The 26,328-nt window shown below is 42.9% G+C and overlaps 1 long non-coding RNA gene across 1 annotated transcript; it reads left to right on the top strand.

Annotated features, from left to right (window-relative positions):
* The first annotated feature begins 1,793 nt into the window (after positions 1-1,793).
* On the top strand, positions 1,794-26,328 carry LOC136016808 (uncharacterized). Its single transcript, XR_010613713.1, has 4 exons — positions 1,794-2,092; positions 2,749-2,849; positions 25,489-25,542; positions 26,178-26,328. It is a non-coding gene; the product is annotated as an uncharacterized LOC136016808 (long non-coding RNA).

Genomic DNA, 26,328 nt, shown 5'->3' with positions numbered 1-26,328 from the left:
TATTTTTACTCTAGGGTCAGAAAATGATGCCAGCAAAACTTTCAGGTGGTCTGCTTCACTAGCAGCTGCAGCAATCAAAGGCATTCAGTGCCCTTCCTGCAAGGAAAGGGTTACCTATCCTTTCAAATGTGAAAGCACACCCTGCTCTAGCCTGCAGGCACACAGATAATAATAACATGGAAGGATGGCAGTCTGTGCTCTGGAACGGTTTATGAGAAGGAAGTCTGCAATTACATATTTCTGGGGAAACATTAACCAAGACTGAAGCTTAGCTTTGAAGAAAAACAACAGACTGGAACCTCCAGTAATATTTCTGTTATGTGGACTGGAAACAGCAGTCAAACATTCGTGTAACATTAGGAGCAAAGAAAGAATAGCCCAACAACAACGCAAAAGACTTGATAATATCAGCATATCCTGGCGTGCGCTTGCAGAAAGCATCTCTTCCCTGACCCACCCTCCAGTGTTGTTGGAATGAGCAAGGTGATTTTTCCTTTAGAGTACTCTCTTTGTGAAAACAAGACCTAAGCCAAAGTAGTGTAACTACAGTTTGCTGTGCTCATGGCTTAATCCATTTATGTTGGTGGTTTCAGAGCTTACCACCACATGCTGAAGTTTGTCCTTTAAAAAATAAGTTACTTTAGGCATCTCTCAATCACTGCGGTTACCATGCTAGAAACAATTGCTGTTCTGCGCTGTGGTTTTGTAAAGTAGCAGTCTTATTTAGAGCTTCGTGTGCTAAACTCGGATATGCCCATTCTGTTACAGACTCTGTGTACCTAAAAATGGAATTGTTACACTAAAATTAAGTAGACAGCCAAATGATACATCCTCTCCTTTGTTTTTTCTGAAAGACAACAATTCCTGCAAAGAAGCTCTCCACTCATTACTGCAAGCTCTGGGGAAAAGGAATGACAGAATATAGACCAGTACAGGAGAGGAGTGTTAGTCTAAAGAGACACTTGCTGTGGCAAGCATAGTATGGAAATTCTGAAGTTAAGCACTTTGGAAATAGTCCAGAAGATGAAGATACATACATTAGTGCTGCTGGGGGGAAGGAAGGGAATGTTAAACCTCTCCATAGAGAATATTTACTTGGCTTTTTTTTTTTTTCTTTCCTTCCATTTTTTAAAGGGCAAGACAGCTGTGGCTGAGAAACCTTACACTTGTATTAGGCTACTGGAATCAGGTTTAATGGTAAAAGTCAGTTTATTCTGGTTTTAACTGGGCTAAAATAGTCTAGCTATTTCAGGAGAGAAGTTTAGTGTCCTAACACTGTTCTCTGCTAGGGCAGACACATAACAACCTATTCCTGAAACCACTAAGATCCTGTGATCACTAGTCATCTGAAATCACCAAGATCTGGTAGGAAAGCTGAGATGAAGTGAAGTTGCTGCCTCTGCTGACTTCACAGCTGAGTGTCTTCATAAATTGCACTGATCACTGTACTATCACGCTGCAACCAATGCTTCACAGTGAGACTGGAATGGAAAAAGCAGTCTGGAGGACTCTGTTGTGAGATCCCTCATAGCAAAATATCTGCAAAAAGCAGCTGATCCTGCTTTGCCTACTCTGATGATGAGCAACTGTGTTGTTTGATTTTGTTTCTTCCCGCCTCTCCTGTGCCCAATACTGCACACTTTGTAATGCCAAACCAACTCTGAGAATCGCCCCCTTGTCTTCCCCCTAACCCCCTTCCCTGAGTATTTTAGGAGTTTAATCTCCTAGAAGTATTTTAACAAAACACAAAGTAAATAGCCTCAAGTCCTCGACAGGACCTGCCCAGGAGCTGGCAGCTCAGCTGCCGAGATCAGCTGACTCACACGGGGCGGAGCCAGGAGCAGCAGTGGCAGATTTAAACTGGGCATCACGAACTATTGACGGTCAATTGCTGAGGTGAGTAGCTCGAGAGAGGACGCCTTCAACACCGGAGCGGGGGGAGATCGGCGTCCAGGAGCCTCAACTCAGAGCGCCCAGAGCCGCCGAGGGAGCCTCAAGGCCTCGACAGGACCTGCCCAGGAGCCGGCAGCTCCGCTGAGAGCAGGGACTCACCGGGGGCGGAGCCAGGAGCAGCGGCACCAGCCCTGAGGGGGTAAAAACCTGCCCCGGGGGGCGCGGGCGGACAGGGCGGGTTGAGGTATTTTGTGCAGGCAGTCGAGCGGGATGGTGAGCACCCGTTGTATGGGCAGGGCCCGCTCTGGGAGCTCTGCTCTGGCTGCCCCGGCGGTGGCCAGCGTAGGCACCCAGACAGAGCAGGTGAGAGGGGAGGCTGCAGTGCAGAGCTCGGAGTGTAGAGGGTGCCCGCACTGGTCTGGTGAGGGAAAGGAGCACGACGGGCAGGGCTGCACTCGGTGCTCCCTGGTGCAGGTCCTCCTGCAGCAGGTGGCTGAGCTGTGGGGTGCTATTAGCGGGCTGCAAGATGTCAGGGTAGCTGAGAGGAAGCAGGGCTGCTTGCTCCAGCCCCAGGCTGTGCAGGGGCCTCAAGCTTCCTCTCCAGCTCATGAAGGAAAGAAGGAGGCCGTTATCCCGGGGAGCTGGAAATTGGTGACAAAGAAACATAACAAAAGAAGGAGGAAAAGGACCATTAAAAGCAAGGGGCTTCCTCCTAAATCTGTTGTCCCCACGCAGAACCGCTTTGCTGTCCTGCAGGAGGCTAACGAGGAAACACACTTGCACCGGTAAAGATCTCTACTGGCGCTACCAAGAAAAAGCAGTGGGTTGTAGTAATAGGGGACTCTACTTTGAAAGGGACAGAAGCACTCGTCTGTCGGCCTGACCCCGTCTCGAGGGAGGTGTGCTGCCTACCAGGGGCACGGATCAGGGATGTTACAGAGAAGCTGCCTGCACTGGTAAGTCCCACGGACTATAAGTCACTCCTGGTGATACATGTGGGTGCTAGGGATATAGATAGTAGTAGACTGGGGACCATAAAGAAGGACTACAGAGCCCTGGGAGAGGTGGTTAGGGGCTCTGGAGCTCAGTCTTTTCGTCAATTCTCCAGGACACAGGGGAGGACCTAAAAAAAAGCTAGGAAGATTAGCCAGGTAAATAAATAGTTAAATGGGTGGTGTCATAGTCAGGGGTTTGGGTGTCTTGAACACGGACTGGACCGATGTTTGTAGGCCAGGTCTACTGGGGGCTGGTAGAGCTGGTCTGATAAAGGAGGGGAAGAGCAGTTTTGGTAGGAGGCTTGCCAGACTGGTCAAGGAGGCTTTAAACTAGATGTGTTGGGGGAGGGGGGCTTCATTCCATCCCAACACACCCAGTCAGTTACCAACACCTATAATAAATGCTCGGAACAATGTACATATATTCCAGCTGCTCCAGCCAATGAGCCGGCTTCAACTGGAGCTCGTCTCAGATGCCTCTATACAAAACGCCTGTAGCATGGGGAACAAACAAGAGGAATTAGAGATGTGTGCATGTCTACGGAGGTATGATATAATAGGCATCACAGAAACATGGTGGGATGGCTCCTATGATTGGAGTGTTGGAATGGAAGCTTACAGGCTCTTTAGAAAAGACAGACCCGGCAGGCAGGGAGGGGGGGGTTGCCCTTTATGTTAGTGATGGGCTGGAGAGTATGGAACCCTGTCTGGGGGCAGGTGAGCAGTTTACAGAGAGTTTGTGGGTCAGGGTTAAAGGGAAAACAGCTGTGGGAGACATTACTGTGGGGATCTGTTACAGACTGCCTGATCAAGGAGAACCTGTGGATGAAGCACTCTACAGACAGATAGGAAGAGCCTCACGCTCGCAGGCCCTTGTTCTCATGGGGGACTTCAACCACCCTGACATCTGTTGGAATGACGGTACTGCATGGCACAAGCAATCCAGGAAGTTCCTTGATTGTGTGGAAGACAGCTTCCTTCTGCAAGTAATAGAGGAGCTGACAAGGAGAGGTGCCGTGCTTGACCTCGTGCTCACCAACAGGGAAGGGCTCGTTGAGAATGTGATGCTCCAGGGCAGCCTCGGATGCAGTGATCACGAGATAGTAAAATTTGAGATCCCCAGGACAGTGAGAAGAGTGTGCAGCAAGCTCACTGCCCTGGACTTCAAAAGAGCAGACTTTGGCCTCTTCAGGAACCTGCTTAGTAAGGTTCCATGGGATATAGACCTGGAGGGCAGGGGGGCCCAAGACTGTTGGTTGATGTTCAAGGATCACCTGCTACAAGCTCAGGAGTGCTGCATGCCAACTAGAAGGAAGTGCAGCAGGAGGGCCAGGAGACCTCCTTGGATGGATAAGGAGCTGCTGAGGAAAATTCAAAAGAAAAAAGAGGCTTATAAAAGTGGAAGCAAGGACAGGCAGCCTGGGTAGAGTACAGGGATGTTGTCCAGGAAGCTAGGGACCAGGTTAGGAAGGCTAAGGCCCAGTTAGAATTAAACTCGGCCAGGGATGTTAAGGATAACAAGAAGGGATTCTACAAGTACATAGCAAACAAAAAACAGACTAGGGACAATATAGACCCCCTGAGGAAGCTCTCAGGAGAACTGGCTACACAGGATTTGGAGAAGGCTGAGGTTCTGAATGACTTCTTTGCCTCGGTCTTCACTGGCAAAGGCTCTGACCGCACCCCCCAAGTCTTGGAAGGCAAACAGAGGGACTGTGAGAATGAAGACGTTGGGCCCACTGTAGGAGAGGATCTGGTTTGAGACCATCTTAAAAATCTGAATGTGCACAAGTCCATGGGACCTGAAGAAATCCATCCACGGGACCTGAAGAAATCCATCCACGGGTCCTGAAGGAGCTGGCAAATGAAGTTGCTAAGCCACTGGCCATCATATTTGAAAAATCATGGCAGTCAGGTGAAGTTCCCGACGACTGGAAAGAGGGAAATATAACCCCCATTTTCAAGAAGGGGAAAATGGAAGACCCGGGGAATTACAGACCAGTCAATCTCACTTCTATCACTGGCAAAATCTTGGAGCAGATTCTCCTGGAAGGCCTGCTAAGGCACATGAAAAACAACAAGGTGCTTGGTGACAGCCAACATGACTTCACTAAGGGGAAATCCTGCCTGACCAATTTGGTGGCCTTCTACGATGGGGCTACAGAACTGATGGACAAGTTGATGTCATCTACCTGGACTTGTGCAAAGCGTTTGACACTGTCCCACACAACATCCTTGTCTCTAAATTAGAGAGATATCAATTTGATGGATGGAGCACTCGGTGGATAAGGAACTGGCTGGATGGCCACACACAAAGAGTTGTGGTCAATGGCTCGATGTCTGGCTGGAGACCAGTAACGAGTGGTGTCCCTCAGGGATTGGTGTTGGGACCGGTCTTGCTTAACATCTTCATTGCTGACATGGACAGTGGAATTGAGTGCGCCCTCAGCAAGTTTGCCGATGACACCAAGCTGTGTGGTTTGGTTGATACGCTGGAGAGAAGGGATGCCAACCATAGGGACCTTGACACGCTTGTGAGGTGGGCTGATACCAACTTTATGAAGTTCAACCAAGCCAAGTGCAAGGTCCTGCACCTGGTTGGAGCAGTCCCAGGCAGAGCTACAGGTTGGGCAGAGATGAGATTCAGAGCAGCCCTGCAGACAAGGACTTGGGGGTGTTCGTCAATGAGAAAATAAACATGAGCCATCAGTGTGCGCTCACAGCCCAGAAAGCCAACCATATCCTGGCCCGCATCAAAAGGAGCGTGACCGGCAGGTCGAAGGAGGTGATCCTGCCTCTCTGCTCTGCTCCTGTGAGACCCCACCTGGAGTATTGTGTGCAGTTTTGGTGTCCTCAACATAAAAAGGACATGGAACTGTTGGAACAAGTCCAGAGGAGGGCCACGAGGATGATCAGGGGACTGGAGCACCTCCCGTATGAAGACAGGCTGAGAAAGTTGGGGCTGTTCAGCCTGGAGAAGAGAAGGCTGCGTGGAGACCTCATAGCAGCCTCCCAGTACCTGAAGGTTGCCTATAGGGATGCTGGGGAGGGACTCTTCATTAGGGACTGTAGTGACAGGACAAGAGGTAATGGGTTAAAACTTAAACATGTGAAGTTTACATTGGATATAAGGAAGAAGTTCTTTCCTGTTAGGGTGGTGAGGCACTGGAATTGGTTGCCCAGGGAGGTTGTGAATACTCAATCCCTGGCAGTGTTCAAGGCCAGGTTCGACAGAGCCTTGGGTGAAATGGTTTAGTATGAGGTGTCCCAGCCCATGGCAGGGGGGTTGGAACTAGTTGATCTTGAGGTCCTTTCCAACCCTAACTATTCTATGATTCTATAGTGGTTTCTGTCATAGAATGATTTCTGCCATGTTTAGGCTTGCATTTTGAAATCCCAAATTATTACTAGTTGTGTACCAGCAGATTAATTTAGGTACACCTGAAGAGATCTGTTTCTAGTGTTTTGGCAAAGGCCAGGTTCAGAAGGATAGAACGAACTGGCCTGTTGTGATGAGTGTAGCTGGATTTTATTGTAATAGAGGAATAAAGAATACTGACTCCTAGATAGGTATCCCTCTAAATATTATAACTAAAATAAAATAATGTTAAAATGGGGAAGATGTTTAATGGGAGAATGGGATGGTACTTCGTTTCACCTCTTATTGTAGAGGAGTACAAGTCTAAGCTTGACAAAAAGCTGTTTGTTCTGAGGATGGGCATATCATGGATAGCTTACAGATAAAAGTTGCATGGGTCATTCTGATTTTCCTTCTGTAGTCTATTGTACCTTTCAAATTATGTTCTTGAAGGCTGAATCTGGACTTCAGTTAATCTTTTAATGATTTATCTATATGAGCTTTTATAGGTTGGTATTGTTGTCTCCTGAATGGCTGCAAATTTGGTCCCTGATGAAGCAGACCGTCTTCTACTAGTCTGTCCTTCTCTTTTCAGGAAACTTAGCACCACACTAGTGAGCCAGTAAAGGATGAAAATCTAAGTAGAATATTCAAGTCAGATTTTTTTTTAGCCTGTTTAAAAAGTTACTCATTGCATTGTCATTCAGAATCATCTTCCCGTGTGACAGGATGGGCTTGTCAGATCCCAGAAAGATAAAGACAGATTTCTCAGCTCCCAGAGGGCCAAAGTAAGCATCCTTCTGGCTAACAGTCTCTGAGCACTGTGTTGGGAGTGGTGTAAATTTGAAGTTGTGTGCTGTTGAGTGGTATAGAAAATATGCTTGTGTAAATGTGGTTTATGGTTAATGATTTCTCTTATTCTCTATTTGCATTCTGTTCTCCTTGCTCTGTATGTGAGAGCAGGAAGAAGGATACGGATGGAGCAATGCAACTTCTTCTTTTCCTACATGAAACAATTTTGTCCATTTCTAGAAGTCATCTTTGGTCTTTTCTAAAGGACCGTCAAGACATGGGAGATGTCTCTGATACTGCAGTATGGAAGGTGGGCCTTTAACATTCTCCTGCCCACTAGGACCTCTAATTGATGGCTCTTCTCCCATCTTCACTTACATCAAAATGTGAGATTTCTCAGGTGTTTTTCTGTCTAAGATGCCCCTTTAAATGTAGAACTTGCCATGAAGGCTAGTAGTCGTTATGATGAGAGCATCCAAAGGGAGAGGGAGCCCTGAACTCAGCATCTGATTTGGAAGAGGGCTTTTGTCATCTTTATGCTGGTGGTCAGGATTGATAATAGGTGAAATAGGTGGTAAAAAGGTGAATTAAGCAGATCTTCCAAAGGGTGCAGTGGTTACCTTACAAATGAAACAAACCATTAAGAATTGCCTGAAATATTACCAGTGGCAGTGAACATAGTGTATGATACATGTCTTCGACAGTCTCATTTTGACTCCCTAAAGCATTGCTTCAGAGGGTAAGGCTGTGCACCAATGGGTGTGGAAGAGTGCCTTGTGTAGGCAGGGCAGTGTTGACAAGTGCCTTGTGCCATCTGCCTCCTTTCTCCACAAATCCGTCAGCATCCATGCAGCAGCTTGTACTTGGTAAGAACACTGAAAGGAGATGTGATTTGGATTTAATCATTAGCAAATGTCCCTCAACTGTTTCTCAGTTGCCCATCTGAGTTTAATTCCAAGAGAAGGAAACTCTGATGTATTCCTGCCTTCAGGTATAATTACTTCAAGACAGATTGACTGTTTAAGCACACACTACACTGCTTAGCTTTAATTAGAGTAAATTGGCAGAATTTATATGACCGGTAGTTTTGGGGAATGTCAGATGCATGAAAGTGTATTTTGCATATCATTTCCTGCTGAGGCTAAGACCTAGGTACTAGCTGAAAGGCTTGTAATTAGGATAAAAACACTTTGTAAATTTAACCCCATCTAGATTAGGAGAGGAATGGAATTGGCTGGGGGAAATGGTGGTGCTCTGGGAAGATAAAAACATGTGAAATGGAACATAAACCAAGAAGTTGTTGGAGATAGTGCTGTAACACAGAAAAGTGCTATTGCAAAATTGAAATCTTTGTGGACAGGCACAGGTGATTTGTGAGTACAGAAGTAAGATTTAGAAACCTAAAATGAATTCTTTTGAAAGGTTTTTGTAGTATATCATAACCTCAGTGCTGATAATTGAGATGAAAAAGAAGAGGAGGTTTGGCTGGATGTCTTGTCACAATAGCTCCTAATGCACTGATTCCAAGTGCCCTGGAATAACATTAGCCTTTGCTGTATCCATTTCTGACTTGACCCTCTGCTGTAACTTGCCTGTTCACTCACAGCAGTGCAAGCAAAGAGTGCTTAGTACACAAAGAGATCCCAAACCATTGACTGAACAGTAAGTGAAGACCAGGAGTGCCATTGAGCCTCTTCTGTACTGAGGGTCTCCCCTTTGTTGTCCCTAGACCTTTTGGCTAGGATGAGGTTTACAGTCTGTCTCTGCATGGCAGGCAGTGAATCTCCATTTAAAAATGTGTGGAAGAAACAGTCCTCAGTTTTCCCAAAGAAAGGGAATAGCAGACCAGAGGTTCAAATCTGATTAACTCACTGGCCCTGGGTTTGCAAACTGACCTCTGTTTGGTGTTGGGAGCTTTTACTGATGCTATTCTCTGAGAAGTTTATGGATTAACAAGAGTCGCACACAGCAGCATTTTCTTTCTGGAATGGCACAAAGTTTATTAGTTTCTGTATTATGGCTTGGTGTATGAGAGGTGACAATTTCAAGTTCATTGCTAATTTCAAGTTCACTGTTAAGGCCTAGGGAAAGTGGCCTCAAACCTTTTCTACTGTGGGGTCAGGATGGCATGTGAGTCTGTTTACTTGAGGATGCTGCAAATATTGTGGCCTCAGCATATTTAACTATTCTACTTTTTATTTTCTTCGTAATTTGTCCCTGGCATGAGATCTGTGAAGAAAGTGAAGTGGCTGTGGTCTTTAACACTTTGGTCCCAACACTTAATTTGCTGACCAGCTCAGTGTTTTTGAGAGGTGCGTTATTTCCATGTCGGTTGTGCAGGCTTCGACACAGCTTTGCTTTAATTTATTCCACTATCCAAATGTGATCTATCTGAATCCATCAGTTCCTTGAACCTGTTTTCTCTAGTGAAGCTGATGGAGTCCATACATAGATAGAGGTGGTTCTCCCATGTTAATGAGTGAGGCTAGTCTGGCTTCTTCCTTGTTTCTTGCAGCTTTCATGGGATTTTTGATTCTGACTTAACTCAGCAGCAGATGTAGATTTTGTCAACTGTATTCAGATTAAGAGCTTGCTGTCAGCACCCATTCTTCCAGTGCAGTATCAATAGTTAAGGTTTTAGTCACCCTAATCTCTCTGCTTTTAGAAATGGAGTCCTGCATCCCTGCAAACTGGTGCAGTAGAAAGAAATGATTTTGATCTTTTTTCCCAAGATCATGCATTAACAAGGACTAAGGTATGAAAGTTTGTGGAAGAACTCTAGGAATTCCTTGCTATTCATTTTTTCTTCTGTCTTTTAATATGAACGTTGCAATGGCAATTTGCCGTGAGAGATTTTCTGAAGTCATGTGTTCCAGGCTGAAGGGGCAGAAATAAGGGTTCAAGATGAGTAAAGAGTGTTTAGTACAGTGGACGAATAGTGGCCTTCTTGGTGGTTCAACTGCACATTTCTTTCTAAGCCTAGCACAAATTTTATTTTTCTGTTGCTTTTATTTTTAGCAGGATGCTGGGGATGCAAAACAAACATGAAACATTTAGGACTGTGCTGTGACCTAATCTGCCTTCTGTGAAGCTAATAGTCCTCCAAAAACTTTTACGAGAGAAGTTACAGACTTGTATTTTTCACTGTGTGGCACGTCACAAACTAGAAATGTGGTTAATGGCTCCCTGAATTCTCCTCTTCAGGGAGTTTTTCCTCAGGAGAGCCATTATCGTTAATCTGATTAAATCTGGATGCTTTCCCTTCTTTTCTTGTATTGTTTGTTCTGCTTTTAGGTAGTTACAGTTAATTTCTGTCTAGTGAAGGAACAAGTGGTGTTTGCCACAGTCGGCCGCAAGGGCTCACAGGCTCTCATTTGCATAGGCCTTGTTACAAAGGCAGACCACATCCTGGCGAGGACAAAGTGCTGTCTGATACACAGCCTGCACACCCCAGTGCCTTCCTGGAGGGCAGCCAGGATGTGGGCAGGCTTTGTGAGAAGGCACTCTGTTAGTCTGAGTGGAAGTTCAAGGAAGGGATAAACCAACTAAATTAATCTTTCTTTCCATTCTCTGGCAGAGCTTCCACTAGTCAAAATATGCATATGATTCACTACAGTATAAATCTTTTCCTGTGCTTTTTTGTTTGCTGTCATCTAGGAGAAAAGTAATGTGTCAATCACTCGCCTGCATTTCACTGGGAGCAGCGAAACATTCAGAGAGGGCTGAAGACCCCAGTATAGATGACTTCTTGCAAAGATATCCTCATTCCATGTCTAAGAGATATCTTTGCAACCAAGTGATAAATGAAACATGTTTATAATCTTCCATCTAAAAAGTTTGAACTCCACACACAGCATAAGTACTAGGATTTAAGATTCAAGCACTTGCTGAAATGGGTAGGTGAGCTTCTATGTGCTTGTCAGTTGTGTCTGACTCTTGCAAAATAGAAAAACTGAGTTTGTGAGGAAGAGGGTGAAGATGCTGTTGTAGTAAGCATATTATTATCTGCCACTAAGATGAATCCACAAAGTGTTTAGTAACTTGTCTGACTTTACATTTGGTGATAGAGTTAGACATATTACCCCATATTTCCTGATTTTGGGTCTGTAGGGATAAAAAACCCAACCAAATTTGAGAAACAACCGTTGTTCTTTTCACTGAAACAGCATCATGGGAAAGGAACTCAGTGGACTGCTGAATACAGGTTAGGGTGACTTTTAAAAGGAGTGGGACAGCTTTTTTCTATTTTTTTTAAAGCGTTTCATTGCATTTTGTAGTTGAGAGAATTATCATGTGGCTGCAGGGTTTTAATAAACCTTTCTGCAGCTAAAATAAAATGTTGAGGTTTGATGGGAAAGCGGGTTGAAGCGGAACATTGGTTACATCAGTAAATGTGCCTTATTCTCAATTGGCAGTGGTGAGTGTGAGTCAGTATGTTTGTTTCAGCCTCTAAAAATACCATATGTCTTTATAATTCCAAGCAAGTCCTTACGATGGACAGAAGCAGTGCTCTTTATTTCTTAAATATGGCACAGTGTCTGCTGCGTATTGAATATCCCTGAAAACAAGCTAGCCCACATCCTGATGGACTGCTGTTTCACTGCTGTGTACCTCATCAAAAAGTGACTTTACAAAGGTGTAGAACTTCAGTTAGCTGTGGGGAAACAGGTCCTCTGCCTTATGTTTGCAGATGCTAGAGACCAGAGTTGGTCCTGGCATAAACAGGTGAGTTTTCCATTCAAGCTGAAGGGAGTTGTCCCTATCTGTGCCAAGAATGAGCTCTAAAAATGCACTTGTGGGTGAAATCCTCACAGATTTTTGTTTATCCAGTTTTGGGTAAACACGTTGTCCTAAAAAGTACTGCGTGAGCCTAGCTTTACCATATGATTCAGTATCAAAACTATGTGAAATTAGCCATTTTCCTTTTGATCTCATGGTTTTGAGCTGAGAATAAACCTGAGGGTTTTGTTACTTGAATGCCAAAGTTGAGCAAAAATGGAGGGCACGACAACTTTGTTCAAAGCAGCAAAAGTGCTTGGGGAAAATACCTATCTCCTAGAATAATTGCTGGAATCCCCCTTGGTTTAAAACATTTAAAAAAGGCAAATACACTGTATGGGACTCTTTTTCTTCACTGACTCCATTCAAGCCTGCTCCTGGATAAACTCTGAAAGGAGGTACGTTTCGTGATTTACTTGGAAAAGACCAACTGTTCACTGGTGGGACTCAAATCCAGTCATCTTGAAATCTTAGAGAACATTGCTACCATATATTCTGGTAGAAACTGCCATAAATCATAGTAGACATCATATATTTGTCTGCTTGACTGATCTGTAGGTACTCTGAAGTTATGAATCATCCTTTACAGTAAGAATTCTTTGTGGAGTTTTTCCTTCTAAGGCCCAAAAAAGTCCCTAAACACGCACATCTTCTGGTCTAGAGCTGAGTTACTTGGTTCCTCATTTTGAAGGTATTTGAAGGTATTAGGGTAGAACACTACAAACTAGCAAGGCAGTTTTACAGTCTTTCATATGTGTTTTGTCTAAAACCCATGAATAACTTCAGATGTCTGTATTCTAGGTGTAGTTTTTAAATTGTTTGCTCTTTATTTTCTTTTCTGCTTTTATGACCATGAAAGAATAACTAGAAATATTTGATAAGCCTGTTGAATTACACAGAGTAATTGTTAGAAGCATCCTAGAGAGGATTCCTTATCCAGCTGTAGGGTGCCACATAATATTGCACCAATCTTTGTCAGTATTGCTGTATTTGAGCATACAGAATTTATTCAGACAAGTGCTGAAAATAAAGGAACCAAAATAAAGATGAGAGCTGTTTCTGTGAGAACTATGAAAATAAGCTGATGGAATTTAGGGTTCATTTACAATACTTACCATGTCAAAAGAGTGTCTTCCTACAGTTGTTGAAACTTTTCTCTCCCAGATAGTCCCAAATCAGGCTAGTCATATTTACTTCCAAAGGTGTGTGATGTTCATAACTGGGTGTAAAATATTTTACTACTCTTACAGTGTAAACATCCAGCACAGTCTCGGAGGCTCTCTCTCTGAGGGTTTACTGTTACCCTAACCACAGCCTTAGATGGCGAGTGTGGGAACAACTGGAAGAAAAAGTGCAAATAATTTTTTCTCTTAGTATTACAGCTTGATTATGCCATTTCCACTGCCCCAGAATGCTTCTATAGCACCACTTTTTTTTCTGATGATGTTAACACCAGTGCTCTCCATGGCATCTTTTCCTACTGGTGTGCTCTGTGCCAGCTGTTTGTTATTCTGTAATTGCACAGTCTGTCCTGTGCAACATTATTTTGCCTCTTTTTCAGTGTTGTACTTGAAAATTGTCATGTGGTATCAGATACTTACTGGACACTGAGATCAGATAAGACTCATGAGAGGGTTAGAGCTGAAAAACTAACCTCTTGCCCCCATCCTGTCTTGTAGCTTGGCTTTTTCAGGATAGTGTTGGCTTTTCTGGTTATGTTTTTTGTTGTTCTCTCTCTCTCTCTAATCAGGAACCTGGATATAGGAGGTATTAAAGCTTTACTAGAGTTGCATGTGAAGGAGCAAATTATTGCTATTTTGTGTGGGAGGAATGTGCTCAATAAGCCAATATATGGGTTCCTCTGTCAGCTGATAGTACCCTTGTTAAAGCCTATTACTATAGGCCAGTCTTTCCTCCTGCTCTTGTCACTTGAAAGGCTTCAAAGCCATCACCCTATTTATCTGGTTTTAGAGAGTATGGGAGGAGCTGTTTCACATCCCCAGGAAGCATGATGAACAAAGGATGTGATTTGCTAGGTCAGACCAATGTCTTATCTGGTCCCCTAGCTGAGTTCAGCCTTTGGCCTTTATCAGTGCTCCAGACAACAGCAGTATTTCTTGCCAGGTATCTCTCCAAACGAGAGGCTACAGTGAGTGGTTAAGTGTTCTTTTCGTTTGGCCAAAAATGACAGTTGTTTTATACCTTGAAGCATGATTAATTGTATTTTTTTAACATTGGCTTTGTTTGTTCAACAACAAATGTGGCTTGCACCCAAGGCTTTATTCCAAATGTTTGCCTTGATGTGCTGGTGGCATAACAGCAAACATGCAAAAAGAGGCCTAGAGATGTGACTCAGAAACAGAATTAACTTCCCTGCAGAAGTTGCCTGAAGGAAGTAACAGCCAACAGCACAGGATCCACAGAACTTGATGTTACAGCTTATACTCAGGAGCAGTGGGGAACATGGAGATTTTTTTGCGTTTTAGGCAGAGCCAGTTCTCAGTGCTGGACGCATAGGATTTTATTTTGTACTTTTTTTTTTTTTTTTCCTCAGCAAAATCTCTTTTCTGTTTTGTTTGTTTTAGAAAAAGTGAGAGGAAGTCACACTCAGAATTTTTCACTTCTGTTCTTCCTTCTGCAGAAAAGAGGGGATCACAAGGTTGAAAATGGAGGACAAAATGGTTGAAAACCAAACTCAGAAAATCTTCCTTATTTGAAAACTGAAGTGAATAGCTTAGCTTAAAAAATACATTCTATTTTGGTTACTGGTTCTTATTACAATGCCCTTGTTTGAAATGCAACTATTTTGTCTTAATCTTTGCTACACTAAAGAATATGGTGATACACTCAGTCCATAAGTCCGTGTTGTCATAAACTGCTCTAGAAGACCACTGTAGGTTTGGTTGTGTAACTGTTTAAGACCTCAGTGTTTGTAAAGCTAGTCTTCCCTCATGGGCGAGCTGCATTATGTGTTCTGCGTAGTGCTCTTGAATAGCAGTTTTGAGCAGAGCTATATTCATGGGAGTGAAGGATTATATGCAAAACACAGCTATTACCTGAGTGTGATCTGTCTTAGCAGCACTATGGGCTCTTGGAGACAAAGGAACTGTTTCTGCACACAGGAGACATTATTGAAGCACTTATGAAAAACAAAGTATTTGCTACAAATTGTATATTTTCTGAGGGCAAAAAAACCAAACAAGAGGAGGAATGTTATTCTTTCTTTCTTCAGATTTTTCCATTATCTTCCCTTTTTATTTTAAGGGAGATTCACAGTAATGGGCCTTAAAAGTGGCAGGCTTCTCAACAGTTCCAGTGACAGAAACTAATGTGAGGTACACTTGCAGGGCTAAGGGTTTCTACTTTTAGACAGCATGAATTCCTAAGCAGTGGATCTGCATGTGAAAGGCTTGTCCATGGCTCTTGGAGGCATGGAAGGAGATGGTATTCCTGGACTACATGCTGTAGGAATCCTCCCAGTTTTTGGGCTGGCTTGGACAGGATTCCTTTCTGGAGTCTCTGGAAAGCATAACTCAGAGAGACAGCACAAACTTCCCTACCATGAATGAAGTGTGCTCTCATGCAGAGCCAGGGTAAAAATCCTGACCTCCTTCTCTGTCCTTTTGCAGGCAGCAAGCAAGATCTTTGCCTATTTTCTGTGCAAGAGATGGAAGATGCTAGGTGATTTGCCAGGGTTTTATTTTTTTTCTCAGAGCATGCATGCTTGTGTTAGGACTATCTCATTAAGTGTCTGTGACTTGTTTTTTCTCTAATGGTCTAGTTATTTTTGGACCTGGATTGTCCATTTCTGATTTACATTTGCTCAATGCAGAGTGAATAAAACAGTGGTCCTTAGGAATCTTTCTGTCCTTCTGTGGGCTCCCATTCAGAGATACTTTTAGCTTTCTGTTTTTTTTTTTTTTTGTTGGTTTTTTTTTTTTTTAATGGGCTTTTTATGTCTGCAAGTTCCACCATCTTCCCTGCTTCATTTTGGATCTGTAAAACGGAGATAATAATTCTTCGTAGTAGGAGGACTACATTTGGGTGATATATGCACTCCAGTTTCACCGTCGAAAAGCCTCTGGAGGGAAAAGCACTTTGTTCATCTACTGCACACAGTAACAGCAGGTGATCCACTGAACAGATGCAAGCACTGACTGGTTTTTGTGTTGAGCACAGATGGCAGAATTCTGTCCCATTCGAGTGGTATGCATGGTTGCTTTGCCTCCCTTCAATCTCGTTTAAAGGCTGTTTTCAATACTTAAGTATGACTTGAGTAATGCAGGTCTTGCTGGCACAGCGGTGAGGAGGATTCTGGGTAAATCTTTCAGAAGTGCCAGGAGACAGTAACTTTTGCTTTGATGCTTCTGGTGGATTTATTTTTAGTCTTACGAGATCTATCTTGCTGTGATGAAAATCAGTGGAATTTTGGCTTCAAAATCATGGTAGTGTGTCTGAAGTGTTCCTGTGCTGTCTCATTTCTTTCTCTGTCTTCATTTAATGTGCCACCACAACAAGCTTCTAATGGAAAGACTAATTAAGGATTGTTATTTGATGATTTCAGTTGCTGGTTTCCCCTGCATGGATTTGGAGCTAAGAAAATAATTTGTGTGTTACTCTTCAAAACATCTTGCAGAGTCTCCTTCATAGCACTTTAAATAGGGACGCACCTGCAAACTTCTTCTTGCTTTAAGATACTTAAGAGGTTGAATTTAGCTATCTGGTTAAAAAAACCTCAATCCTGAGTTGTTTTCAGGCTCCCAGTTGCCATGACCCTCTGAACTGGGTAGCATCTAGATGTATAGATTTAGCCTACCTTATTGAACTCTGTTGTTGCTTATTGATTCCATCATGTAGCCTGTATCATGGGTGTGTGTGTGTGTGTGAAATCATGAGCTGCTAAGCATGCGTTCTTGCAAAAGCTTTTGGTTTGTATTTTCCTCCCTTCAGTAGCAGTAAAATACTGCTGACTCGCATACCATGGATACCTGTCTGTCCACTTTAAAGCAACCAGATAGTGTGCTTTATGGGTACAAGGGTCAACTGGACAGTTTCATGAAAGAGAAATTAACTGAGGGTGACTAAATAGATAAAAAGAAGTCTGGCACAGGAAGTCTCTGATCCTCAAATGGTTGGCTGCTGGGAGACTGCCAGGAAGGTATTGTATGTGTGCACACAGTTCTGCTCTTTCTTAGATATTTGTTCTCCACTACTATTAGGGGGCAGGCTGTTGGGACAAATGTTTTGTTCTGAGACAACATGGTAGGTCTTTCATTTTCATGTATAACCTCCTTCTCCAAAGTAGAAAATACTACCTGCTTTAAACAGCTGAGGCTGTTTACTGTAAAAGAATCAAGATGCAAATCTGCAGGACCTGATTATAGAGTCATAGAAAAGTTTGTGTTGGAAGGGACCTTAAGGCTCATCCAGTTCCAACCCCCTGCAGCGGGCAGGGACACCTTCCACTAGACCAGGTTTCTCCAAGCCCTGTCCAACCTGGCCTTGGATGCTGCCAGCGATGGGGCAGCCACAGCTTCTCTGGACAACCTGTGCTGGTGCCTCATCACCAGCTTAGTAAAGAAGTTCTTCCTAGTATCTAATCCAAATCTACTTTTTTTTTTCAAAGCTTGCTTTCTCTTAAACTTAAAAATACCAAAGACTTAAGCTGCCTATGGGGCTCATATTCCCTCTGATGTGATCAGAAGAGTTGGATGATAAAATTTACAGTGTTGTGTAGTTGGGAAAATTAGTAATTTGAGAATGCAAAATATTTGTCTTTAATTCCTGTTCCTGCTGCCAGGATCAGTACTAGACTGCTTGTTGCAATCTAGACCTAACTAGCTGTAGGAAGTTGCTTGTGTCATTTTCCAAGAGTGCCTGGATTGTATAGGTTCAACCGTTCTCATTCACTGAGTAGGTGCAACCTAAAGCCAAGGAACATGTACAGGTTTCCACAGCTACCAATAAGATAACACTGTGGCCCCAGTCTCCTGGTTAAATGTTAACAGTCTGCTTCTAGCAGTGTATATCCAGGGTAGCATGCAGTTACTAGTGACTGCAAGCTCAGCATACTCTAATCGGCAATATTAACATGCCCTGGCATGCTTTCAAATGCCTGTTTCACTCACCCCCACCCCTCAGTTTGCTTCAGTACCATTGCATCTTCCTTGTATTTGTGTAGTCTCATATATACTGGTGGTAATTTTGTAGGGTTAAATCTCTCACTGTTAATTTGACTTTGTCTTAAAATATTTTGAAGCAGATATATTGTTTGCTTTTGCCCTTAAAATTCAAACAGCATTGGACTCTTATATCAAATGAACAGGCTGTCTTCTGAGGCTTACAGTTTTGAGGTGTTTGTAGCTGGCTTCATTATTCCTGTGCCGCTTGCTGTGACTCGGAAGTGGAAATGCCTAGTGAGCTCATCTTGCTTTTTGAAATCCTGACATGTTAAAGTACTACCTACTTAGGTGCTTAATTAACATAGTAACTAAGTAACTGGGCTGCAGTAAGTTATGTGTGCATTGGCACCCTCTCAGGAGCAAGAGCGGGCACTGTTAGTAGCTGCCTGATGGGCAGTGAGCAAAGCATTTCTGCCTGATGGAGGGGTTTTTGCCTAAATTAAGCCTGCAACGTAGTCAGCAAATTCAGCTGCTTGGCTGGCAGCTCCCTGATAGTGGTTGCAGGTAGCTTGCGTAGGAGTAGGAGCTGTTAAACACATAAGCAATTACCCCATCTGCCTCCATACCTGCCAACTGTGGAACTGAGCAAGCTTGGAGTGAACATGCAAATCATGCTGCTATGGCACTGTGATGGTGCTGGGCTCTTCTGTGCTTTGGTCTCCAGGCCAGGCTGCCTTGCTGCTGCTGCACAGTTCAGAGATTCTGTGCCATATGTAGTTGGGGAATGCCCTGTTGGCTTGGGCAGTTGGATTTAATGGGGTTGAACATTTCTGTGACAGTTTTCCTTATGGTGTGTTGCCACCTTACTGTGGAGAATTGTGTCAGAGCTAACCTTAGGACTGGGAGCCACAGAGCATTGCACCAGTGACCTGTTCCCAGTGCAAAGAGAATGTGCATGAAACTTCCTTGAAGGTGGTGGAAGTATTTGTTTCTCACCAGTTTCCATCTAAACTGGACACTACAGAAAGGCCTCATGTATTTATTTGAAAGGGTCAGTGTGTCAGAGTTAAATCATTGTGAAGAAAATTTATCCAGTTGCAGTGGCTACACACCCCTCAAATCCTGTTTAATCCCTTAAATAATTCTGCAGTTCCTTGACCTTGTGCTGGCCTTCAGCATAGGGGAGGATTTCACCCAGTATGAACAGGTCTGGAGGAATGGGTGTGATCCTGTGAAGTAGGTAATACATATGAGTGACTTAATCCCCTGTTGAAATACAGCCACAGCAAAAACCTTTTTGCTTCCAAAAGGAAATGAAGAGGAATATACAAATAACCTCTTGAAGAATAAAGTCATACTTTAAAAAAGTTGAACTATAATGACCAGAAATGGCATTTCAGCCAGGATACCTGGATTTAACAGCCTAATGTTTCTTTCAGAACTTCTCCATGTCTTTTGCAATCACAAGTGGAGAGGAACTTGTTTTAAAATGTTGCCTGAAAGTCTGTGCCCCAGATTTGCTGTTAGCCTGATATTAAGCCACATAATTACAGGGAAGTTATTCTGTCTTTGTACTGATGTAGTGAAAAGTGATTTGGTCTGATGTCAGCATATGTTAAAAACAGAGTGGTAGAATCTGTGGCACCATAAATAAAAGATCATTGACTGTGTTTGTTTCTGGAACAGGGATGGGTCCTGACTGAGACATCACCTCTTCTGTAGCGTCATGAAATCACTGTAAAAGAATACAGTAAGGTTATTTTGCAGGAGGAGTCTGTATATATTGCGTTTAAAATATAGCCTGCTGCAAATATATCAGAAAACTAGAGGCATAGAAAGATTGAGGTAGCCAGTGAGGACTTCATTATTAAAAAACCCAACCAAATTAGAAATGAGTTAAATTTCATTGATTTAGCTCCGGAGGGTTTTTTTTAATTTGCCCTTTGCTTTGCTTAATAAATATTGTAACCTTATAGGGTTAACTGTAGGTGAGAGACTAACTATCTATATGGGACTTGGATTTGCTTTTACTTTGGATTTGTTGGTAATATAATTTTTAGCAATATGTTACATATTAAAAGTGGAGTGTTTTAGTGATGTGGGGTAGTGATAGAAATCTGTGTCCCTTTAAAAATGACATAAAACAGCATCTCCCCCACTCCAACAAACCAGCCAACAGCCTTCCCCACCCAGCCAGAAACAACAAAAAATTCCCAGCCCAAATCTAGAACAAAACCAAACTGTGCTGTTAAGCACTCTTTAATATTGCTTGTCTTGACTAAATGCCTTCTTGGGCATGCTACTGATTTGAAAATTTCTTAAAGAAAAGGCTGTCAGGAAGCTGGAATTCTTGTTACCTCTAGCATGCTGTTACCCTGCCTTCAAAATGTTATGTCAGATTAGAGCTCCTGTGTGTGGAATACATGTTGTGTAATGCACATTTCCATTCTTCTTCTATAAAATAGTTATTTGATGTGAGGGGTGATGCCAAATGAAGTAGTGGCTTGCACATGTGAACTGTTGTGCAAAGGATTGTGATGTTTTGTGTGGAAAAGCTTTGCTTTAAAAACACGAGAGACTTTGTTACAGCTGAGGGGGAAAGTGATACACCGTTTCAGAGGCACCTTTGTGGCTCTAGCAAATGCTTTTATTTGTTGCCTGTAAGATACGTCCGTGATAAAGATACTGCTGAGGGGCAGAAGTGGCTTTGAATGGGCTTTGGATTGCATTTCTCCTCCTGCTGCTATGGACTAATGAGGTACAGTGGATATATCGCCTGGTCTCTCTTTTCCTTGGACTCCTCTTCTGCAGAGTGTCTGATATTTCTCTCACTTATATGAAGAGCCCAGGATCACTTCAAGATGGTAGAGTTGCTCAGTGGGAGAGTTACGTGCTACTGCATATCCTGTTCAAATGTGTTTCCTCCCTTTTTACTAACTGACAAGAAGGGAGGGAGTTTTTCAGAAAGGGTGAAAATGAGCCGTGGATAGCTGCTTTCTAGATTTTAGAGAAAACGAACGCTTTTTTCTCTTTGCTTCCTTCCTTGCAGAATCATTCATGTTTGCTCACTGCCACTGCTGTTATGCACTATATAATACCCAAATATGCCAAAGGTTTGACAGGCAAGGGGGAAAAGCAACTTGTTCGTGAGGGAATTGCCTCAGCAGGAGCTGATGCAGCAAGAGTTAAAAATCATCTGGGGGAAGACGGAGGTGACAAGAATAAGCTTGTGTGGTTATGCCACGAGGAACCTAGCAGCCTGTACGGTTGGAACGAAATAAAATGCTTTTTTGTCACTTTTCTGCCCGGCTCCCTGGGGAGCATGGGGGCTGTGGAAGGACTGAACAAGGCAAGAGTGACAACCTTGTTAAGTATTCTGGCCCACTGGGTTGTGCCTTCAGTGTAGTGTTGTATCATTATGAGTGTTTTAGGGAAGGAGTTTAGATTTTGGTTACTTTCAAAGGCCACGCCCTAAAAACATCTGTCTGCTGGACAATGGAGCTCTAAGCTTGGAAATAGAAAGGAGTCTTTTAAAACAAAATGTAAAAATCCTGTGATCTATGCAAGTGGAGGGAAGAATGAACGCCTTGTGGAAATGCTAGCGGGACAGATGAATCTCTAACGTGGTGCTGCCTCAACTTTAATTTTATTCCTTTTTTTAATGGAAAAAAATTTAAAATTGTAATCCTTGCTGACGTGAGTTCTCTGTTGTGGTTTCAGCATTATTTTTTTTTTAATAGGCAGAACAAAAACAAATGAGAAGAATTAACAGCCTTGCAAGGTCACTGGGACCTGAGCAGAATTATTAACCGGTTCTCTCTCTGTCAGGCACTCTGTATTCACTGTATCACAAGCTTGAAGCCAGACCTTATTTTACTAAGCAAAAAATGGTTCTTTTGTTGCTGTTTTCCCCCTAGTGTCATCTCTCATGGTTGCCAGGGAAACCAGCGTGTATCCTTTCAGCATAGGTTATTGGGCCTCAGGAAGGAAGTGCTCCAGTGCTGGCCTGCTATTTTTATAGAACCGTTACATAATACAATCTATTAAAGCTTCCTCTTGGCGTTTTATGACACAAAGGGGAAATTAAGTTTGATGACTCCTAAATGTTTGATGGAAGATGTCAGGTGACTTCTGGATTGTTTTGTGCTCCCCACATAGCAACAATATTTCTCTATGCAATTCAAGAAGGACAAATATACATTAGTGCCATTGGCAATACTTGCCTGCATCCAGATCACCAGAGGAAATTGAATTCTAAGCAGAGCAAGTACAAACACTGTAAAAGTGCAGAGCTCTATCAGCTAGGGGAGGAGAAGATGGCAGAGTAGCTGATGTTTTGCAATATAGGGAAAAGAGGCCTAAAGGAAAATAATTTTTTTTTTCATTGCTTTATTCTGTTGCACACAAGCTGGGAGGTGCCTTAATGCACTTGCAATCATCATATATGTCTTTAACATGTATATCGTAGCAGCATTTTCTTTATTGACAGTGATTTCTCAGAATTTAGCAGGATGACAGAATTTGAATTGAAGCTTTGGTGTCACAAGCCTTGATCATTGAGAGAAATGAAACTGCAGAGTTAGTGATGTTGGCTATATGCTATACTTATATGGCTCCTGTATATATTCCTGTCCTAGGTAGGCTATTGTTTCACATGTATTGCTGATTGTTTGGAGATACATTTCAAAATGAATAATTCTGGTTTTAATACCTGGTCAGGATGAAATTTCTGCTTAGAGATTGCATGTTCACAGTTCATTTGGCTGCTTCTTGTCAAGATCAGATCAACACTGTGTCTTGACTGGTCCATAGCTATAAGGGTAAAGGCTTAGCAAGCAAACAAGTTGCTGTGAAGAAGCAACAGTACTGCACATGGCTTGCTCCAGGGGAACTGCCTGTGTACTTGCACTTGGCTGGCATAAAAGATGATGTAATTCTAGCCAGCTTAATCCTCACCGTCTGTTCTTTGTTGCCATGTAGAAATCAATGATCTTCATAACTTCCTACTTGCCCGTATGGCAACTGTGTTGTACTTCAGTCCAAATTTAACATGGAGTTTGTAATATGGATAACATGTAAGTGGAGATAGCTTTGTGCTGAGTTCTCAGTACTGTCCTTGAAAGAAGGAAACAATGGGACTGTGAATGGCAAGGCTGCAAGCTTTGGGAAGAGCAGGAAAGCATCCTCCTAAAAACCTAAAGGGCTAGACTGACTTCTGATCTTTACTGCTCATGAAATCTGTATTGAAAGCTGCCAAGAGAAACTCAATTTCTACGCAGGCAGAAATTCTATTAAAGCTGAGAATTACAATTCAAATATTTGAATTCACAGGAGTAGTTTCAATGATATTGTGCACTGCATTGGAGGGAGATTAATTTCTGCTTTTAACTGTTTCTGCTTATTTAAGAGATGACACTGCTCTCCTGAAACTGCAGGGAGGAAGTGAAGAATTTTCAGTTGCTTGTAATCCTTTGCAAGTAACAGAAAACTTTCCATAATCATAAAGTCTTTGCCCCACCATCCACAGAGGGCATCTGAGATGAACCCAGCAGGCAGAATAGCTACATACGGCTACTTACAGAGACTCAGGCCTCAATGCTTTGCTCCTGACAAATAATGGGATTAGATTCTCGCGCACACACACAAAAAAAGTACCGCATTTTTGACCAGGAGATTATATAGGACCCAAAGGATGCAAGACTCATCCAGAGAAGGGGTGGAGGAGGAACCAGAGCTGAGTGCAGTTTTACTAGGCTCCAGTCAGCATGTGTGGAACGAAGTGCTGTAAATCCATGGCCATGATTTCATGTGAAGAGTAGAGCTGGCTAGGAATTTTCCAAGAGAACTTTTTTCATTAGAACTTTTCATGGAAACTTGTCACTTCAGATGAAACTTTTGCGTGGAAAAAATTCTGTGATCTGGCAGTCAGTTTCTGTACAAAGCCAGAGCAGAGAGCTCAGAATAGCCAATACCCTGGAGGGCAAAGCTTTTCCTGGGAATGCAGGAGATGTCTGCCAAACATGAGGTCTTGATTCTCAGGTTGCTGTTCCTTCAGTGGTACAAGCTCTGACTACTGGGCTTTTGGCCGTCCTGTGTGGATGCCTCTTTCCCTACTGAGGGTGGGTGGGGAGAGAGACGTCTTTCACTCTGTCTGCTCTTCTGTGTCCTGATGCAGAAGAATTTGTTGTTGTTTCCTGTCCTGCTAACGCTTTTAGGATTACAAGGTTTCCACCCTGACCCAATGATGTATTTCCGCATGCTCCCACCATATGCAGTCTGTTGTACTGTAGCTTGTTTATAGGCTGTGGGTCAGGAGGGATCCACTCTGCCCAGTCCTCACTCAGAGTGGTGACCTGGCTGGAAAAGTTGGGTGGTTACCCTTCTGCATTGGAGCCAGGCTATGTCAGGAGGCCAGGGGGGAGAGTGTGGAGCTTGCCCAGGTCTCTGACGTAGGGCTGGGATGTCCACTACTGCTCAGCTGCAGCAGCTTAGAAGGGATTAATGCTGCCCCAAAAGGGCTGGCTACTGTGTTCCCTGAAGTAAATAGTTGTCAGAGGGTGTGTTGTGCTGTAGAAATGAAAAATTTTTACGACTTGGTTGTTTGGCAGTTAAGAATGAAGGAGGATGTAGCAGCCATGTGACTGTTCCAGATCCAGCTAGCATTAGAACTGACCTAGGATTGCAGGGAGGTTGGAAAGCCAGTCATCTCCCTCCCTTCTCAGCTGTTTTCTTTCTTTTTTTTTTTTTTTTTTTTTTTTTTATTGACACGTGGTTTGTTTATTAATCAAAAACTTACATGAGTGTAGTTTGAGTGACCTGGAACTGTTTATGTACTTGGGTTAAGTCTTTAAGATAAGTTTACTTGTACAAAAAAATTAAGGAAAAAAATCAGGCAACTTCAAAACTACACATTTTGACATTCCCCTTACCCACATACTAGGCTTCTGTGCATCTGGTTAATGAAGCTGGAAACAAGTTAAGTGCCTTTCACATGAGGAAAGAAATGCTGGACCATTTCATAGCCAGCTTCAAGTTGGAGCAGACATGTTCAAAACAGGTCTTCGCACATTCATCTGATTTCAGCCTTTTTTTTTTTTTTTTTCTATTTTATTGTAATTTCTGATCTAATTTGTAAGTCATAACTACTCCTCCAGGCTTTGGAGACCCTGAGGTGACTAGCTTGGATCTACTAGGTGATAGTCTGTCTTGGTCCTCAGTAACATTTAATTTAAATGAAGTGGAACAACTTTAGGAGGACATGCTGAGGTGCTTTTCTAGCCTAGCAGATATGACCTTTTTTGGGCAGCTAGGAAACTAGTTTGAATTTCCTCTGAATTGGACAGAGAGGAGATAATAAACTTAATGATTCTTCAGAAATTGCTCTTTCCCCACTCTTTCACCTTACTTTCCCCAAGAGTCATATCTTTGATTTGAGACAATGTTAAAATCACAACTGACTTGCACAACTTTTGGTATTTATGAAACAGTAATTTCTGAAGGAAATTACTGAATATATATATTTTAACACTCCTGTTTTTCTGCTGGCCAGAATGAAAATGCCCAGTGAAGAGAAAGTGGAGCAGCAGGCAAAGTACAGAGGAAGGTATGTGTAGGAGACTCGAGAAGATACTTCCTGTGTTTGCTTTGAAAGCACTGATGTATAAAAATCCTTGTTTGTTTTTAGAAGAAGCCTCTGGCGGAAAACAACTGTGGGCAAGAACGTGCAAAATGCAGAACATGAATTATCTGACTTTGTCCTGTCAAATGTTAAACCAAACAGGAAGCTTTATTTTTCTCCCTTCTTTTTTTTTTTTTCTTTTGGCAACTACTTCCCCAAGCGTCCTATGGGGTGGAAATGGGCAATAAATAGCAGGGTATCTAATGGCATCATTCCAGGCCTCCCAGCTACTGTTGTTGGCAAGGAAATAGCTCTCCTTTTACTTCCTTCTTATTTTTAGAGTGCTGAGTTTTCAGGGGGTGGAGGGAGGGTTGGCTATTATCAGTGAGAGTCAAACCACAGCGGCTGCCTTCCGCAGAGCTCTTACCACCCTGCCAAACTGGAGGAAGTTGGAGTCATATAATTCATACCGCTAGTGGTTTTGCCTTGTAAGTGAGACTTCCTTTAGATTTAAAATACATGCATGCAAAACTGAATTGTCTCATTCCTATAGAATCTCTGTTTAAAATATGTTCACATTTTTGTCTTTTTCCTTCTTCCCCTGCTGCCACTTCTTCAAGTCTAAAAATGCTCACTGGAGAGATGAACTGCAAACAGAACCAATGTTGCTTTTGGAAAAGTTGCTCAAAGTACAAGCCCTGGAGGACAACAGTGTGAAAAACTCTTCTTTATGATTTGATGACTTCCACATAAAAATGTTCTTCTCCAAAA

Source organism: Lathamus discolor, chromosome 1, assembly GCF_037157495.1.
Source record: "Lathamus discolor isolate bLatDis1 chromosome 1, bLatDis1.hap1, whole genome shotgun sequence".
Classification (NCBI taxonomy): domain Eukaryota; kingdom Metazoa; phylum Chordata; class Aves; order Psittaciformes; family Psittacidae; genus Lathamus; species Lathamus discolor.
This window is presented reverse-complemented; position numbering and strand designations above follow the sequence as displayed.